Source organism: Marmota marmota, unplaced genomic scaffold (genome assembly GCF_001458135.2).
Source record: "Marmota marmota marmota unplaced genomic scaffold, marMar, whole genome shotgun sequence".
NCBI lineage: Eukaryota > Metazoa > Chordata > Mammalia > Rodentia > Sciuridae > Marmota > Marmota marmota.
Genome location: NW_026000174.1, coordinates 27,956,328 through 27,975,093, shown reverse-complemented (window position 1 = coordinate 27,975,093; position 18,766 = coordinate 27,956,328). Strand labels below are relative to the sequence as shown.

Below are 18,766 nucleotides of genomic sequence, written 5' to 3'. Positions count from 1 at the left end.
GGGGGGGGGGGGTGTATATTTCCAAGAGGGAAAGTCACTATGCTCAAGTTTGCTAATATCTTCCTGGCCAAAGCCACCACAGAGCCAAGCCAAAATTCAAAAGGTAGAGAAATGGATTCCACCTCTGGGTAGGGAGTAACTCCAAAGTCACATTTTAAAGGAAGGTACATAAGGGATGGGAAGAATCTGTGGCCATTTTTGCAATCTACCGCAGAGGGGGAGGGCTTCATCAGGGACTCTCTATACCCTATGGCCCAATCGCTCACCCAGAAAGTAAATCTCTATGCATATCAGGAAAATTTTCCATAACTTTCCCAGGGTTCCTTCAAATCAGTGCCAAAATGGTGCCATGATCTCCAGCCTAAAAGCCTGCCGAGCAGAGACGGAGACAAAAGAACAAATGCTTAAATTATCTGATGAATGTCAGATACATTAAACTAATTTATGTAATAATGTAAGCACAGTGATGGGAAGGTAATATGAGAGACATAAATTATACATTATTATTGTCAGCTCTAGCACTTATCTTAGTAGCGTGTCAAAATACATCCTGATATGTTAACATTTATAGAAATGAACAACAAGTGCTTGTGCTCAGGGCTCCGGCAGTGAGAAGCTGGATGTCATTTGCATGTGTGCATCAGGCCGTCATTGTCTTTCTCAGGACTGACAAGGTAAGGAGGAGAGGGCGCCCTGTGGGCTCAGTTTCTCTCGAGAATTCTGGGCCAGATCCTCCAGGCCTGGGCTCTGGCTGCGGTCAATGTGGGAAAGCATGAGAGACCATCCTCTCAGGGTGTGTTCTTTTTTCCAAGTCATTTCATCTCTCTATACCTCAGTTTCCACACCTCTGAAATGGTAAAAATAAAACCCGTCTGAAAGATGGCTGTAAGGGCAAAATGAAATTAGTTTGTTTTTGTTTTTACTGAGGCATCTCTTCCCATAGGTAGTGGCGTGAGGAGGTGACTGTGAAGCGATTTTAGATTTGGAAGCTTGAAGGAAACCCACCCCAACTAGTCCCAGCACAGCTGGTGTCTGCCCGACTCTTGTTTATTTATCTCCATTCTATGCACAAGTCACGTTTTGATTTCCCCCATTCCCTGTTATTATCTTCAGACTTAGCATTTTTAGGGGATGGCAAGTTCTGCAGGGAACTGTGGGTTGATCTTGGGTACAAGATCTGGCCTCTGTGACAGGTGAGACTCGGAGTCTTAGACATCTGTAGACATCAGAGGAATCTGTGAGTAGTACAGAAGACTAGTCAAGGGTGCTGGAAGGGGCATCCACCTCACTGGGAACTCATTCTCAGGAGTGAGCCAAGGTAAAAGCTATGGGCCAGGAACATACCCCAGCTTTAGGGCCTCCAGCTCAATCCAAACAAAGCCCTGAGCCCAGGCAGCCCAGCACAAGGGAACTGAGAGGAGAAGCAGACAGACAGAAGCTCAGTAAAGAGCTCCCGAGGGACATGATAAACAGCACCCTGAAGCTCATCATCTTCAGCAAGGACAGAAGCAAATGGAAGCTGTTTGAATCCTGCCTTATCTGTATCCATGGACCTGGACATGAAAGCAAAGGGGTTAGGGAAGGTTATGACCCCTGAAGTGGGGAGTTGAAGAAGCAGAAGCTAGACATGGGATATGGAAGTAGCAACAGTCCTGAGGCTAGAACCTGGGTCCCTGCAATATACCGCCCTCCTCCTCTCTATCCTCAAGACCCCCACTTTCTAAGCCTGTTATTCCTTCCTTGAGCAAGTTCAGAATCCCTTCTAGACTTCCGTTTGTCCATTTCAAACATAAGCCAAAGAGACCAGGTCTCTTCTGGACCAGCTGGGCACTTAAGAGTGGCACTTCCTAAAATATTGCCTCCTGGCTACCCTGCTGCCTTGCCCTGGCCCTCTCCACTTCCCCGGGCCTGCATAACGCATTGGGTTGTATCAATGAGCATATTGGAAGTTTTCTGAGAAATCCTCAAAGCCACACATGCTCTTTTCTAACACCTCTGGATATCTAGTTCCACAAGCCAAAGTAAACAAATCCTTGCCCTCCAACAGTAGACTCCAAAGGAAAAGTTTCCACCATTGGAATGTGACCTCCTCAAGCTCCTAATATTCAAAAACCAAAAACAAATAAAGAAAATCTGGTGTCACCACTGGCTCCTAATACTAGATATGAAGGTCAGAAAATGTTTGATGACTGAGAAGTCCCAAGTCCTCTTGTTGGATGTATTCTCTTTAGTGTGGCCAAACCAAACATGACATTCAACTAGAGCAGAGGCCACCAAACGATGATCCTTGGGTCAAGGATGGCCCCCATTCCTGTTTTCATAAATAAGATTTTATTAGGACATAGCCACTCCCATTTTCTGATCTGCAGCTGCTTTCTACAGCTGGCAGAGTTGAACAGTTGCACATAGACTGAATACACTATTTTTCTTTTACAGAGAAAGTTTGCTGATCTCTGAACTAGAAAACCATGGAATATACTCCTCTTCATGGCAGCTTGCCATGTGAACAGATCCACAGGCTGATAAAAACTCTCGTTTACAACATGGAGCCTTTTTTTGACTCAGTTTGCCCAAGAACTATGTTGATACAATGACCACAGAGCCCTTCACCACCAGAGGGGACAAGAAAGTGGAGATACCCGAGAAGCAGCCTCCATCTGGTAGGAAGGCCAATCCTCTCTTCATCTTGTCTACAACCCCCCTGACACCCGAGGAGCAATATCATTTTCCCCCATCTCCTAGCAAAGCCAAGCAACTTTGCCCACCCATTTGCCATTCGACAAAGTCTTTTAAACAGATGACTTTTAATAAGTTAATCCATTCATTGTCTGGAGCTCCGAAAACTGACATAAAAGCACAATGACGCCTAATTAAACTTGTTCTGTGAAAACTAATTTGTCAAACCCAGAAGCACAGTTCATAGATAAATGCTAATATTTGAAAGTCAAATTAAAGTTGAAAAGGTTTGTAATAACAGTTAATTAACTCTTGTTTTGTTTTCCTTCACTGCAAACTTGAACCAACTGCATTGCAGGCGCCTCTTTAACATTTTGGACCACAAAGATAAAATTCAAAGCTTTGAGATACGCCTTTGATGTTGGTATTCTCTGCAGATTTGATATTATTTTAAGTCTCTTTGTTTAAAAATTCATTTTTATTATCCCTGCATGAAATGCATGGCAATTCCCCAAATAACGAGCCATCAGTGCAATTAACATCGTCGATCGACACCAACGTCCTGATAATTAATACAGACGCGCTGCCTCCCCAGCGAGAACTGTGAGGGCTTGATTTTTCAGAGCAACTGTTCATTTACAGACTCAGCTTCAACCTAATGAAAATGGATTGTGAAACTTTAATGAACAAGACTTTGCTGTCATAATAATAAAGACTTTGAAACAACGCGGAGGCCTCCATAGCAAGCGTCTGGCGCTGTGCTTGTTGCTACGGTACATCAAACCAATTAAGCCATATGATGAATATTTACACCAAGTTTTTTTTCAACTCTATGACATAAGATAAACTCATAAAAGTGAGCATTAATTCTGCATCAACAGTTTCTGACATTACATCGTAGCAAAGACGCATCCACCCAGCCAAGAGGCTGTGTCTGCCCACCTCTGTTTTGTCTTAATAAATGTCAACAAAGGATTAGAACGGTCTGAAAATCCAATTTGCATACACAGGTTGTGAGTACAAGGGAAAGTGAAAGGAAATTACCTTCCTTGAGGAGTGTGTGTGTGTGTGTGTGTGTGTGTGTGTTTACTTTGCTTATGGCAGGTGAATAATAGTCCTCAGGGAATCTAAAGGTGCTCATCTTGTACTTGGAGGAATCTGTGCTTGCTTTGTGTGTGCATCTATCGGTGTGTACAAGTAACAGTGCACAAGCTCATCTCTCTGTGCACATGTTATATTTCTGTATGCATCTATATCTCTGTAAATATGTATTTGATGGTAGTTTATGGATAGGTTTGGGTTTGTGTTAATATTTTTTGTATCCATTCAATAATATTTACTGAGCATCTAATACATGATAGTGTGGATTTGCAATGCTTATGAAGTCTTTGAAAACATCTCTAGTCTGGGAGCTATGGTCCAGTGAGGGGCTCTCTGTTGTCAATTAATAACCAAACACAATAAGCAGGATGAGTGCTAAGATGGAGGAAGAAGAGAGTACTTTAGATGTGTATAACTAGGACATATAACATATATTAAGAGAAATTAACACAGCACTTAAGCTGGGTCCTGAAAATAAGGAGGAATTAGCTATAAAGAAAGGGAGGCTGGTGAAGAAGACACATCAGGTGCCTTAGTGCATATGTGTACCTGTGTGCATGTCAGGTGGATTTTGTGCAGGATCTGAATGCATGCCTATGTGTGCACACACACGCACCTCTGTATACTCAGGTACAACATCTGGGCATCATGGCACTCCCTGGAAGGCAACATCTCAAAACAAGAAACAACTTTCCCTCTGCATTGTAAATGACCAAGTGGAGAGCAAAGGGACATGTTTCAGAAAGACTGAAGGAAACAACTGTGGACCTGAAAATCTGTTGCCCGCATAGCTGATCTCAGCCAAGCTTGCAAGCAAATCATTGCCTGTGGTGCTTCTGTAGAGAAACGTAGAAGGTCCCAGAAGTTAGTGGAAGATGAATTTACCCTCTAATTTTGAGCATGTGCTCAGTAGCTTAGATTTTTTTCAAATCAGGGATTTCCAAGCAATCTCCTAGAAGTAAGAATGTCAGCTATAGACAAGTCAACCAAACTGGAGTAACTTCTGAACCTAGCTGTATCCTCGCCCCACACAATTGTACATGCATGAACACAAAAGAGCAAATCCTCACATTAGTATGGCAAAAAAGAAGAAGAAAGGGAGAAAGTCAGTGAGTTAATTTTGCTGCTCTGCTGCTCCATGCCTCCCAGACAAGCTATATCAAAGCAATGTACGATTCCATAATTTGTTTTCCAGTCATAGGTTAGGTCATAACTTACACCATGTGTGTCCAGAGCACATTCAGGTACAAGGAAGGAAGTAATGAAGATCTGATGCAGCCAAAAGAGCTGTCACAAACCGTGTGGTTTATCCACAGAGAGCCCTTCAGGCATTTACACACTCACGTTACAACATTCTTACATGTTGTTTCCTCTGCCTACTGAAGAGCAAAGGCAGTCAATTCAATTTACAGAGAAAAGCTCCAGTTCACAGATGCACCAAGAGAAGTGATGATGCAGAAATTTCTTCTGGAGCCTTCCATCATGGAGGCAAACTGTCCCACTCAGTTTCCCAAGGACCTCACCGAACAGTGGCTGCTGACCCTGTATCAACCCTGCATCACCAAGAGAAGACCGGTCCTACTCAGCTGGCTCTAATGAAGAAGAATGTGAATATCTGCAGCAAGAACAATTTTTATTAGTTATACCTAACATTGGGATTGATGTTGATGTTTTTAAAGATTTTAATGTTCACAGAGGTAGCCCTCGGCCGTCCAGAAAGATCAGCTCTCCAGGTTCAGATTTACTAGCACATCCTGATGGCCAACCAGGCTGTTTACACCAGTCATCCCAGAGAATCCTTATCAAAATCCTCAGGAATAGAATTAATTACCCCCATTTTAGAGACCAGAAAATAAATGCAGAGAGAACTTGAGTAGTAAGGGGCTTGGACAGGTGTTCTGACTTTTACCCTTTCTCTTCCTGGCACTTCTTACAGGCCAATAAGCAGGCCAATAAGCAGGACAATAAGCAGGTTCTAGAAATCTTACAACAGATGCTTAAAATCTTTCCATAATCAACCAGCAGGCCTTGAGCCTCAGCAGCCCCTCTGGATCACACCCCACCCTACACCCCCAAGAAAGTGTCCCATCCCACCGGATAGCATCTCCTCTCCATCCTCAATGTTGGCACCCAGGACCCTTGTGAATCCTCACCTCCAGGGAATTAAAGATTTGCAAAATTTTGAAAGCAAAGTGCCTTGGAAGGAGTGGCAACTTAGTATATGTTATGATCATTACTCTTGCTATTGTTGACACCCAGAAATAAATATTACAGTAGAATAAGCAGTGGGAAGGCCCTGGAGCTCACCAAAGACTCAACACTGCTTCTATGAACATACATTATGCTGATATGAAAATCTGAGTTCTAGTTATGGTTCCGTCATTAAAGGTAATGATGATCATGAGGAGGATAGTGATGGTTTTTATAATAAGAGCCAAAAAAAAAAAAAGAGCCATCACCATTTCTACCATGTTTATAAGCATCTGACATATTGTCGTGAATGCTTACAACCACCCTGTAATGTGGATACTATTATTTGTTCCCATTTTACACATGAGGAAACTGAGACTTACAGAGGTCAACTAACTTACCAAGATCACAATAATTAGGATTAGTAAGTGATGGGATTAGAATTATGTTGGTCCAAGACTCCCTGATCCCTGGCTATTAGCCACCATGTGGTGTTTTCCCATCACTAAATTGTTGTGAGTTTGGTCAAGATGCTTCTCCCAGGGCCTCAATTCCCTAGAACCCAGGGCTTTTACAGTTGCAGTAGGCAAAAGAATTGGCTTGAGAAAGACAGTGGAGGTTCCTGGGGAAGCCAAATCTCCCCCACTGGGTATACCACCCTCCTCCTCCCTGCATATGAATTCCCTCCTGGCTGCCAGGGCAGCTCTCAGGCTCATCTGAACATGCAAATCAGAATTAATTATTCAAGATCAGGCCTACTTTGCATACCAATTCCATTTTCTTCTGTGTGGGAAGGTTCTCACCCCTTTTAACAGTTTAGAATAATGTGCATCAGACCTTAAAAATAAAAACAAAAGTTAAAAAAAAAAAAACTGGAGGAAGGATAAGCTGGTTTCTTTTCCTGGTTGATCTCCCTGGCAGGTTGTGCCTCCGGGCTGAGGCTAGGCTGAGGCTGGCTACCACCCAGGAGGGCAGAGATGCCAGCAGGCCAGGATCATTGTCCAAGGGGTTCTTGAATTTCTAGATCACGGATATCTTTGAGAATCTGATAAAAGCTATGGACTCTCTTCTCCAGAAAAACTGTAAACATGAAATGCAGCATAAAATTATGGGGTGTCCCCTGAGAATATGAAGCTCAATCATGAACCTCTGGTTGAGTCTAGAATGTTTCCAACCAGAACTGTTACAAAGATGATTTCTGTACATGCTGGTGTGTCAATGAAAGTTAGGGAAGATCACTGAGGCAGTGGCCCCGATCGAGTCAAACACAATGTACCTGAGCTGCCTAGAGACTCCTCTATCTAATTGAGATAAAGGTGGACCAGGGCTTATCCACAGCCTTGATTTATTCACCTGAATGAATAATTTCTACATGCTTAAAAGAAGATGTCTTCAACTACATTTCTGCAAAAGAAGTAAAATCCTCTTCTAAATTATAATATTTTATATTACCAGACTATAAAAATAACTACATAGAAACAAAGATAAGACGAAAATAAAATTGTCAAGGCAGTTACCTTCGAATGACATCACAATGGATCCTAATTTTCTTTTTGCTGCTTTTCTATATTTTTTTTCTAATTTTTCAATAATGAAAAGTATTGTCTTATGATAAAAAAACACATAAAGTTGACACTGAAAATTTTAAAAGGAAGTGTGGATGGTCCATGATTGGTCTCCGAGAAACAGAAACAAATGAGTTCCATTATGATAGTTAAAGAAAAATACCATTAAGAGTTAGATCAACATGTTGGAAGAGCTATGATGAGCTAAATACAAGAAGAGAAAAGAAAGCTGGTCAGAGAAGAAATAGAAGAATTAATTATCCACTCAGAGAGAGCAGAGAACAGAAAGCAGGGTGCCCACACTGTCACCCAGCCACTCCCCTCCACACACACAGAGAAATAGAGAAAAAGTCACATGCTGGCTCCCGGCACACTCAGGAGACTTGGCAGTGATTCTATCCAGAATCCAGAGTTCTAGGTCACAGCTTTAATCTTTCTAATAAAACTCCCTGTTGCTAAGCTGGTTTGGGAGGGCTTGGTCTCATGTAACCAAATAATACTGTGTCTACCCCAGGAGTGCCTGGGACAGCTGAGTGAGTGTGGGTGACATCTGAGAAATTATGTGTAACATCTGCATGGGTGTGTTTGTGTAACAGGCTGAGTGTGTGTAACATTCAAGCGTTTGTGACATCCTGAGAGAGTGTGTGTGAGAGATCAAAGTAAGTGTATGTAGCACCGGAATAAGTATGCATAGTTAGCTGGAGTCAATAAATGTTTAAATCTGTGACCTGTCAGTTGTAATTTTTATCAATTTCCCCTCCACAATCTGGTCTTATATTTAACCCAAGGGTCCCATCTTTGCAAATCTCATGTGAGACCAGGGTGGACTTTCTCTGGAAGCTTTTTCTGTTCAGGTTCATAGACTAGCAGACAGAAGAACAGCCCTCAAAATCCCTCCCCTCCCCGTCTTCAGCCTCTGTCGGCTGATTTTCTGCAGCCTCTATAGAAGACTCCAGTCACAGATTAAGAAGCAGCTCCTCCTTGATCTTAGCATTGGGCCAGGATCTCATTTGATGCTCAAAACAAAGTTTGAATGTATTCAGAGCAGAGATGACTATTCCTGTGTAACTCCAGATCCCCTTTGGAGGGCTTTGGTTGGGCTTTGAAGGACATTTTTTTTGAGGCTGCAAAATGGACAAGATATAACTCAGAAGTGCTGGGGAAGTAGACTTGATCTGATGGCTTCTTGGCATTGCTTTTATTTGGACAACCAATGAAATGGAGATAGATGCATGATAAAGCCCTACTGGAAGGGCTTCATCAGCCTTCTTTCATCAAGGCAGAATGCCCAGGAGATGGATGACCTAGGCAAGCACAGCTTATAGCAGAGAGGTATTTCTGAAGCTTTACCAAGAAAATGGGGAGACTCTGGTGGTATCCAGTGGACACCAGGAAGGCATCTGACTTACCTGAAGCCTAGAAGAAGTATCTATTATTTCAACATGTGAAGAGGCCACTGGGGGAGGGGGCACTGGCAGCTGACCCTGCTTAGTGATGCTTACTTCCCTGCTGGCCCAATGAGAACTAGTCAGCCTCTGGCACCATCTTGTAGTGGCCAATAAAATTAGCTTCTAATATATTCCCCCAATATTCTCCTCTCTCCCAGATATGAATTCCTACAACTGGGTTGAAACTTCACTGGGGTTTGTCCTCTAAAGGGAACTCTCTGGCTCCAGCCCTATCCTCACCCAGGGTTCATCTACAACAACGTCCATCCTTGATACCTCATTGTAAGTTCATCAGAGTCTTTCCTGGGAGCAGGATTTTAGGAGAAGGATGTGGGGAGTATATACAGAACCTGGCTAAGGTGGGAAACAGGTAGAGAATGTGGAAACATAAAGCTGGTAAGGTGGAAGCCCAGGAGATAAACTGTACTAAGATTTCAATTTGCAGAAGGCCTGTCTACTCACCTTCAAAGTGGTAATCCCTGTGGCTGAGCCCTCATGAAATGATTTCTGGGTGTTGGGTACAGTTTTAAGCACTTCCTATATATTAACTCTCTCAATCTCTTTTCTCCCCAGCTGTTGGACTTACTACTTTGCACCAATAAAGTAATTTACAGGCCAAAAGATGACCAAATGGGTTAAGATGAATAGATGCCATAGACAATAAGAAAAAGAAAGAGAATATCCCAAGTGACAAACCCTTTGTGTCACTGATACTAGTTTAGAAAACATTTTCCTGCTCATATTCTCCATAACTATTTTCAGTAGATCTATTTTATCCTGGAAGAATTTTTCCCACTTGGCTAGGAAACCATCAAATGAAAAATGGTAGATTTCGATTAGAAATAGAAGACAAAATCATAAGCACCACTATTAATGAGGTGATTTAAAAATATATATATTCAATCAAGAGTAATTGAGGCTGAGCATAGTAAGTCATAGAAAATTATAAACTATGCCCACTCTAGGGCATGACTGACTATTAAAATCTTTTTCACACCATTGCCTACAGAAAGCAGCTGGGCACTATGCCACCAGGGAGGTGGCAGCAGAATGGCCTCATTCCCTAAACAGGCTTGCAAAGAAGAGGACAATCAGATGGATTGCTGAATCAAACTTAACTCTTTTTATGCCACGCCAAATGGATTTTTGGACACAGAATGTTAATAGTTGATTCCTCCAGAGCAAGCCATGAAATGGCTTATTTATTAGAAAAACATTTATTGAATAAATGTATTAAACATCCACTATGCAGTTATACCACTTCATTTAATTCTAAAAACAATTCAATGTAGGGGCTGGGGTTATGGCTCAGTGGCAGAGCACTCGCCTTGCATGTACAAGGCCCTGGGTTTGATCCTCAGCACCACATAAAAATAAGTAAATAAATAAAATAAAGTTTAAAAAAAAACTCACTGTAGCCCATTTTATCCAATCTTGTGCTCAAAGACAGAAACTAAAATTCAGAGAAGTCAAAGAGATCTATCTGAACAGCCATCATTACAGTTGACCCATATTAGAGCTGCCATTGTATATTCTGACTCCACTACAGAGCTCTGTTAGCATCCCAAAGTTGCCCACTTTGGCTGTACTGCATCACCCAGCCATAGCTCAATAGAGACCAACAAATATCAGTTAACCACTTCCTATATATTAACTCTCTTAATCTCTTTTCTCCCCAGCTGTTGGACTTACTACTTTGCATCAATAAAGTAACTTACAGGCTAAAAGATGACCAAAATGGGTTAAGATGAATAGATGTCTAGCACCCGAAAATTTTCTTTAACATCCTTCCCATTTTTCACTCAGAAAATCTTCTATCTCAATCCTTGTCGTTGATAAGCTTGGAACCATGCCTACATCTTTTTTTTTTTGGGGGGGGGGTGCTGACCAACGTGGAGTACATGGTGAATCAGAATATTTATACTACTTGCAGAAATGATCTCTTGGAGAATATTTCTGTCTTTGGATAGTGGACTTGGAAGCATGGTGGGAACCCAAGATCAGGATGCCAAAATTTCCAAGTTCTCCTATCCTGCCCCTATCTTCTTACGGCTCCTTCCTTTTGCCCTGCACACCTCCACCTCACCTCCTTCCTGAATTATAGATTAGGATTTAGAAAGGGACATAGCTGACTTGGTTGTGGGGTAGTCTTAGCATATATCTTGTGTTTCTCTCTAATTAATTCTTACTATGATACTACATTGTTGTGTTATACCCCCCACATTCTAAAAACAAAAACAAAAAAGGAAAATAAAATTCTATTTAGGTGATGTGTTTTATTTGGTAGAGCCTCTTTTGTCAAGGATTGAGGCCACATTGTACGACAAAAGAAACTCTGAACCAAGTATTAATTAACAAAGGTTCCAGCTTGAAATTCACCCTTTATTACTGGGGCCACCCTGTTTATTTAATGTTTATTTAACCTAAGTCTCAATTTCTTCACCTTCAGGTGGAACTAATGATACTCATCTGCTTTACAAGATGTCTGCATAATGAGTATGAAAGTATTTGGAATATTTAAAAGTGCTGTAAAAATTACGTATGCCTTGTGCTTGTGGCTTGTCCCAAAGAATTTCAGTCTCTGATAGATGCAATTCCAGCATTACCTGGGCCATAAATTGAACAGCATGAAGAGAGCAAAGGCTTTCAGATTAGACTGAGGTTGGTTCAAACGGTGACTCTACCACTTACTAAGTGAATGCCCTTGAACAAATTAATTATCCTCAAAGAGCAACACTCTCCTCATTTAGTTGTAGAGACGACTGCAGTGATGTGATGGAAATTGTTTAACAACCAGAATTCTCTACGCCGACAAAGCCCTGGTTTTAGCATTTGCTGGTTTCCATGGTGTAAATACTCTCACAGAGGCAAAACTTCAAGTTATCAATATGTCACAACCGAATGCCAAATTGGGAAGAGACGCGCACAACCAGCTCACAGTCAGCCTGAGTCAGATTAGATGAGTTAATGATTATGAAGACGCAGAACAAGTGTCCCACTAACTAGGATAGGTATTCATTCACCTCACTTTGCTTAGACCCTGGCTTCCGACACTCAGAATCTCAGGCATATTCTGAAGCAAGCCGGAAGAAAAAATCTACAAGCAGATTCATTGCTGGAATAAAGAAATTAAGGGTTACAACTGGAAATATGAGGCATCCTAGTGTTGCAGTAAGGACCAGATAACTAGAGGAAAATAACCAGAAAAAGGAGATTATTTTCCCCAAAACCTGAACACAGAAAGGGTCCTAGAATTGATACCCACTCATCCAGACCCTCTTCACTTCATCATCTCCTAGGAAACTGGGGTCGTGTGGGACTAGTTGCCTAGCAACAATGCCTACCTCTTTACTCTTCTACATACCCATGTGTCCTGACCTCTAGTGACCTTCCCTCCCCAGAGACCACAGAGCAACATATCTGTCTACTACAAGCTCCCAGGCAAGACCAAGGGCCATTTAACCTGAGTACACTTGCCCTAGAAATCCAGAATTCTCTCTGCTGTCATGGAAGAAAAGCATCAAAGGCGAAGAGCTCAGACCAGTAGCCAGGAGACTTGGATTCTACTCTCAGCTCCATGCTGGACCAGCTGCTGTGGGACCTTGGAAAGTTTGCTGGACTACTCTGAGTTTTTGTTTATTCATCTGCCAAACAGAGATTTTCGTCAAATCTGTACAATGGGGATTTTCTTTCATCTGCAGAAGTCCTGCTGGGCCTCCACACTGAGTGGTCTTCAGGTCCATGCACTTGACCAGTCCTCTGAAGTACATCAAGTGCAAGAGGAGGTGACCTCCAGCTTCTCCAGAGTCCCCCAAAGCTATGCTGAGGCGTTGGCATAAGGAAAACCAGAGTGGAGCCAACTCTCCTCTAGGACAAAACAGGTGACATGTTCTAGTGGACTCTGAAGAGGGTTTATGTTCCTGCCCTTAACCATTGTATACCCATTTGTTCAGGCAGCCCGGAATCCTGCCCAAAGCTCTTTCTCTCCAAGAAGGAAATTGGCAGCCAGGGGGAAGCGAGCGGCCCTCAGATTGGACTTGATTAGGGACCAATTTGGGCCTGTTAGCCAAGTCTCCAGTATCATCTCAGCCAATTACTGGCCTACCCTGGCCTGCAGCTGGCTGCTCCCTTCCAAGCTGGACACATTCACTTCCAGCAGAGCTCTCCCTTGTGCCTGAGGCAGGAGACCCCGGTGACTGTGGCCCATTAAAAAGAGGGCGAGAGAAATAACTCACTCAGTAAGGTAATGGTGTGGGCGGGGCTTGAGCCACTGCCTTAATTAAAAAAAAAAAAAAATCCCCAATAAACAGTCTTGTGGCTTGTGTATAATAAGTATGGGAATTTATAAACTCTCCCCAGCTATGGGGCTCTGATGACTATTAAACTTTGCGTCTGGCAGAGGAATTTTTGGCTTGATGGGCTAACAGCTCCTCCACGTCTGCCAAACCAAACAAGCGGGCAACCCAGGAGGGAGGCCGTGCTCAGACTGCCCCTCACCCTGCAGGGCTCCTCCAGGTGGGCCATCTCCCAACCAGGGCTGGCCCTCAGGAACACCAGGGTGAGCCTCAGGACTCCCCTTCCTGCTCCCTTCCACTGGCTCCTGCCTCCTTTCAGGTCGCATCCCCGCAGGAAGGCAAGGGAAAAGGGTCAGCTCTCCTAAAGATGCCTCTTCCTGGGGGCGGGGGCTGCCTTGTCTACCAGCCCCCACCTTCAGCCTGGCCCCTTCTTACCTTATTTCTCGCCAATCCCTGTTCCCGCCTCCCCTCATGCTCTTGGTTTGTGCCTCCTTACCTGCCTGCCTTTGCTTCAGCTGCACTCTGCCTCCCCCCACCCTGGGCCCGTGCTGAGCCTAGAGCTGGAATCCCAGCTGTGCCACTCAAGTTTCTTCACCTGTCAGGACGCTTGATTCCTCCACGAAGAAATGGGGATTCTGACCCTACCCCACAGGGTTATTGGGGGATTCAACAAAGACATGCGTGCGCATGCGTGTTTGTGGTATTGTGCTTGGAACATAGTATTATATAGCTATTTGTTATTATCATCCTTTAAGACGCGTGTCAGCAGACCACCTCCTCTAGGTAGAATTCATCTGTTTTCATCAGTTTTTTTATGGAGCATGGCCACAGTCTGCTACATATTGTCCATGATTGTTTTCCTGCTACAATGGGTAGAGTGAGCATTTGTCACCAGGTTTGTGATAAAACCCTAACTATTTATTATCTGTCTTTTGGTGAAAGAATTCTGTTGACCCCTTATGACTCAGATAAAGAAGATGGCAACTCTAGTATCCCATCCCCAGGCTGTGACGGGCACTCTCCTTCTTCAACTTTGCCCCCTTGGCTTTCTCTTTTGCACACTTACCATAGTATCTCAGTGACCTGCTGGGGTATCTGCTTCCACCATTGACTGTGAGCCCCTCAAGGGGAGAAACCACATTTTCTTCATTTGCTTTTCTCCCATAGAGCATACAGGATGAATTATGAATAACAGGTGAACCAGAGAGGGACTGTACCTTGAGCCACCAGGAGACCCAAGCACAAACCTAGTAACTGAACAATGTTGCGGTAGTAAGACCTCAGCCTTGTCTTCTTATCTGTGCTTTCCAAGACAGAGCCATTTCAGAAGGAAAGGCTTCAAAAACATGAGCTGACAGGGAGAAGGAAGGTCAGCCTTGATATTCCCACCAACATTTGCAATATTATTAATTCTCAGGATTTCAAAGTCTCATTTCTTCCCCCTTTGCCCTCTTTCCTCGACTTCAGCATGGTGTTCAGAGGTGTCTTGCCAAGCTACTTACGGGAGGTTTGAGGGAATAGGTGGTGGTGAGGTAGGAACAGGACTGAGACTCAAGAAACACAACAGGAAACAACGTCCCCAAGTCATGTGGAAGCTGAGAGAATGGAACCATGGCCAAGACAGGTTTCCTAGAACTTTCTTCTGCTTAGACTTTGGTCAAGACAAGCAGGGAAGCTAAGCTTGAAGCTAAAGGTGTGGAGAAGAAGGATGCTATGACCTAAGGTACCCCCAATGTCACATTCACATCAGGAGCTAACTCAGAGCTTCCAACGACTCAGTCTCCACATTAGACATGGAAGGTTTTCAATGCTGCACAGGGGAAGAAGGGAACTTAGCTAGGGGCAGGAAAACCAACAAAAAAAGGAACCTCAGTCCCTGCCTTCAGGGAGTCCATCATCTAATGACAGGTTAAAACCAGTAGGATTGTAATTGTCCTTGTAAACCTGAGTGAAAACCCAACCAACAAGGTGTAGGACAAACCCCAGGGACTGGATTGGATCCTGTTACTGTGAAATCTCAGTTTCACCGAGGATTCCCAGCCAGTGACGCACTTACCGTAGCAATATTTAAAACAATAAAGTCTCCCATAGCAGGGAAAGAATTCAAAGAAGCCCTTGGGGTCTTTGTAAAAAGGTTTGGCTTATATAAACAATCGCCTCATAAATTAGGTACCAAAGAATACCGAGCAAAAAAAGATCAGGTGAGGTGCAATTTTGACAGCTACCAGGAGGACCAAGGGTAGCTGAAATCCTAGAACCAGAAAGCACCATAAACTCAGCATTTTCTGAAACATATTCCTTAGGATGTTTCTAAGTATTTTACCAACAATAGGCATTATTGTTGTTGTTGTTTTTAGGAGAGTCTTTGCCGTGGAACTCTTAGTATGTTTTTATGCAGTGTGATTCTTATAAAGGGATAAAAGCTCCATCATTTCTTGCATATTGCACATTTATTGGACCAGGAAGCATCCTTTCTACAGAGCATCACTGAGCTCTCCTGTGCGGCAGAGCATGGTTAGGGATAAGGTGATGCCCATATTGTGAGCTCTTTGAGGAAAGAGAGACTGGTCGTTTTTGTTTTTGTTTTTTATATCATGAGTGGTTAGGACTGAACTTGGCACAAACTAGGTACTTAGAAAATGTTGGTGGATGGAACCCACCTACACTAAGTAGCTGATGTCCTGAGCTCAAAACATGGATCTTTCCTAGCCTCAGGCCTGCATAGAAACTAAATAGCCCAGAGACAAGTTTAATGAGGATGTTTCTCTGATTCCCAGACTCCAGTTAAGCTCAACTTAGAATACTGGCGTTTTTCCAGACAAAACTCGGCTATGGGCTGGGGTTGTGGCTCAGTGGTAGAGCACTTGCCTACCATGTATGAGGCACTGGGTTTGATTCTCAGCACTGCATATAAATAAATAAATAAATAAATAAATAAATGTCCATTGACAATAAAAAATATTGAAAAAAAAAACCCACTGGGCTAACCCAGGTACTTGTCCCATCAGCTTTGCATAAAGGCTACTCTTCCTTGGGAAATAATTTAGTCACACATTCTTCTGAAATGGCAAAGGCCTATGAACCCTGATGTGACCAGCTAGCTCATAACTACCCCAAAGAAGCCACAATACCAGGAAAATGTCATGTGTCAATTTCATCTGAAATAGCAGGTTTTCTAAGCTGGTAGCAGTCTAGAAAATGTTTTAGCAGAAGTGTTCACGCCAGATATAAATAAGTTTCTAATGATCTCCATGAACAAAATTCTATAACACTTTTGCTACTCCTTTACATACACTATTAAAGTGCCTGAAAATTATAGAAATTATTTTATCGGCTACATTAATTTCCTCTTGAAACATCTCAACATATCAACTCAAAATTAAGCATCAGAATTCTGCAGTTGCATTTAAATATGTTAATAATCATAGATAAACAAACCTAAGGCTGAAATTGTCCACAAAGAATGGAGGGCAGCTTATTGGAGGTTCACAAACACAATATAGGATAATTATATGCTGAAACACTTAACCTTGGGAACACACAGAAAATTTACAAAGATCAATTGCTCATAAAAAAAAGAAAAAAGTTTTTAATCAAATGAGAGAGTTATCTAGTAAATGGTTAGAAAATTGATGGGAATTCCTTTGATAACACCATTTTGATTTGATTAGTTGTACTATTTTTATATCTTTAGTAAACAGGGTTTGATTATACCATAGAGCTCCTTTTCTGCAAAAATATTACAAACTCATTAGTGGCTAAGAAGAAAGCGTAGAAGGAGGATTCAGAAAACACTTTTAAAACCGCAACCCACCCTGATCTCTCCCTCTCCTTGTTTTCTAGTTGAATTAGTTTGCTTGGGCTGCCCTAACAAATACCACAGATTGGAAAGGCTTAAAATGTATTAATTTTCTCATAATTCTGCAGACTAGAAGTTGGAGATGACGTTACCAGCAGGGCTCGGTTCTTCCGAGCCTCTCTCCTGGGCTAGTAGTTGCTCCTCTTCTGTGTCTTCAATGCTCTTCCCTCTGTGGCCACTGGTGTCTGAATTTTCTCTTCCTATAGGGACACCAGTCACACTGGATTAAGCTTCTCCCTAGCAGCCTCATTTCAACCTAAAATTCCTCTTTAAAGCCCCTGACTTCAAATACAGTCACGTTCTGAAGTACTAGGGGTTAGGAATTCAATATGCAAATTTGGGGGCAGGGGGACAAGCCCTGAACTCTTTCTCTTCTTCCATTTAATAAAAGTCTATTGCTGCCTTAAAAAACACCCTTAAAATTCCACTTTTCTCCCACTTGACTTTGTCACCCAGACCAAATCACAAATGTTTCTGTTGGTTGCTTCTCCCAGGTTTCTCTTCCTTGAGTCCCCATCACCCCTCACACAGGGTCTTACAGCAGCTTTCCCCTTGGCTTCTCCTAACACCAGCCGCCAGAATGATTCTTCTATGTGGAAACCTTTTAACTACTTCCCTGCTGAAAATCTGGCTATTTAAATACCCCAAAGTTCTAAAAAGTTGTCAATTATATTTCTATAGATTTGACTACAAGAAAGAATTAGAATATTGCACAAGTACATATTCACATTGTTTTTATATCCTTAGTAAACAGGGTTTGATTATACCACAGAGCTTATTTTCTGCAAAAACATTACAATCTGTTACCAATTGTTTACAATGGAGAAAACTGAAAATCACCCAAATCTCCAATAATGGAAGATGGTTCAATAAATTCTAGGAGTGTATCCACGCATTAAAATACCATGTGTTTTAATACCACAAGAAAGATAAGGCCATGTTTGTTAGCAATGAAAAAGTATTTCATCTGTTAAATTAGAAAACAACAACAAAAATCTGAATAAACAGTGAAGCATATGTATATATTTTAGATGTATATGTTCTTATTTAAGATGAGAATCCGGTAAGATGGATGAAAGATGGATAAAGAGATAGAGAATGAATAATCAGCTTGATTGTGTTGGGGTTGTGGATTTGTTTTATTTATCTGAATTACCTAATTCTTAAAATACACCTATACTGTGCATGTAATAAACATTAAGCTCAAAAGGCAAAAACTCTGCCAATTCCTGCCTTCCTCACAGTGATAAGTTCAAGCTTGTTTTAGCATGTTATCCAAAGAGCTTCACCTTGGAGCCAGGTGACTTTTGAGGTACACCTCCTGTCACCCCACCCCATCTCTCACTCCACTACTCCACATGCCCCAGAATGTCACACTGTCTCCCACATCTGTGCCTTTTCAGGTGTTTTCTCGCTGACAGATGACCTTTCCCCACACTCTCAACCGACAAGCTCCTGTTCAATCGTTAAAGCCCCGTCCAGCATCACCTCCTCTGTGAAGTTTTCCCACACCCTCAGGACACAGCTGCTCCTTTTTCTGGACCCCCATAGTTCCTTGTTTATGCTACTATCACAGTTTCTCCCATTTTGATAGATTTTGAATGTTCTTCTCACTAGTTTCTGGGAACCTCA

At 42.4% G+C, this 18,766-nt stretch overlaps 1 protein-coding gene across 2 annotated transcripts in view; it reads right to left on the bottom strand.

Moving 5' to 3' along the window:
• Positions 1-18,766, bottom strand: part of Insc (INSC spindle orientation adaptor protein) — a 313,322-nt gene that overhangs the window by 141,010 nt on the left and 153,546 nt on the right. The window contains exon 14 of one of the 2 annotated variants that reach the window (XM_048788403.1): positions 17,122-17,334. The exons of the other annotated variant lie outside the window; for it this stretch is intronic. The gene's annotated coding sequence lies outside the window, so the exon portion shown is untranslated. Of the gene's footprint in view, positions 1-17,121; positions 17,335-18,766 lie in introns of those variants that run through there. 2 annotated transcript variants of the gene reach the window in all.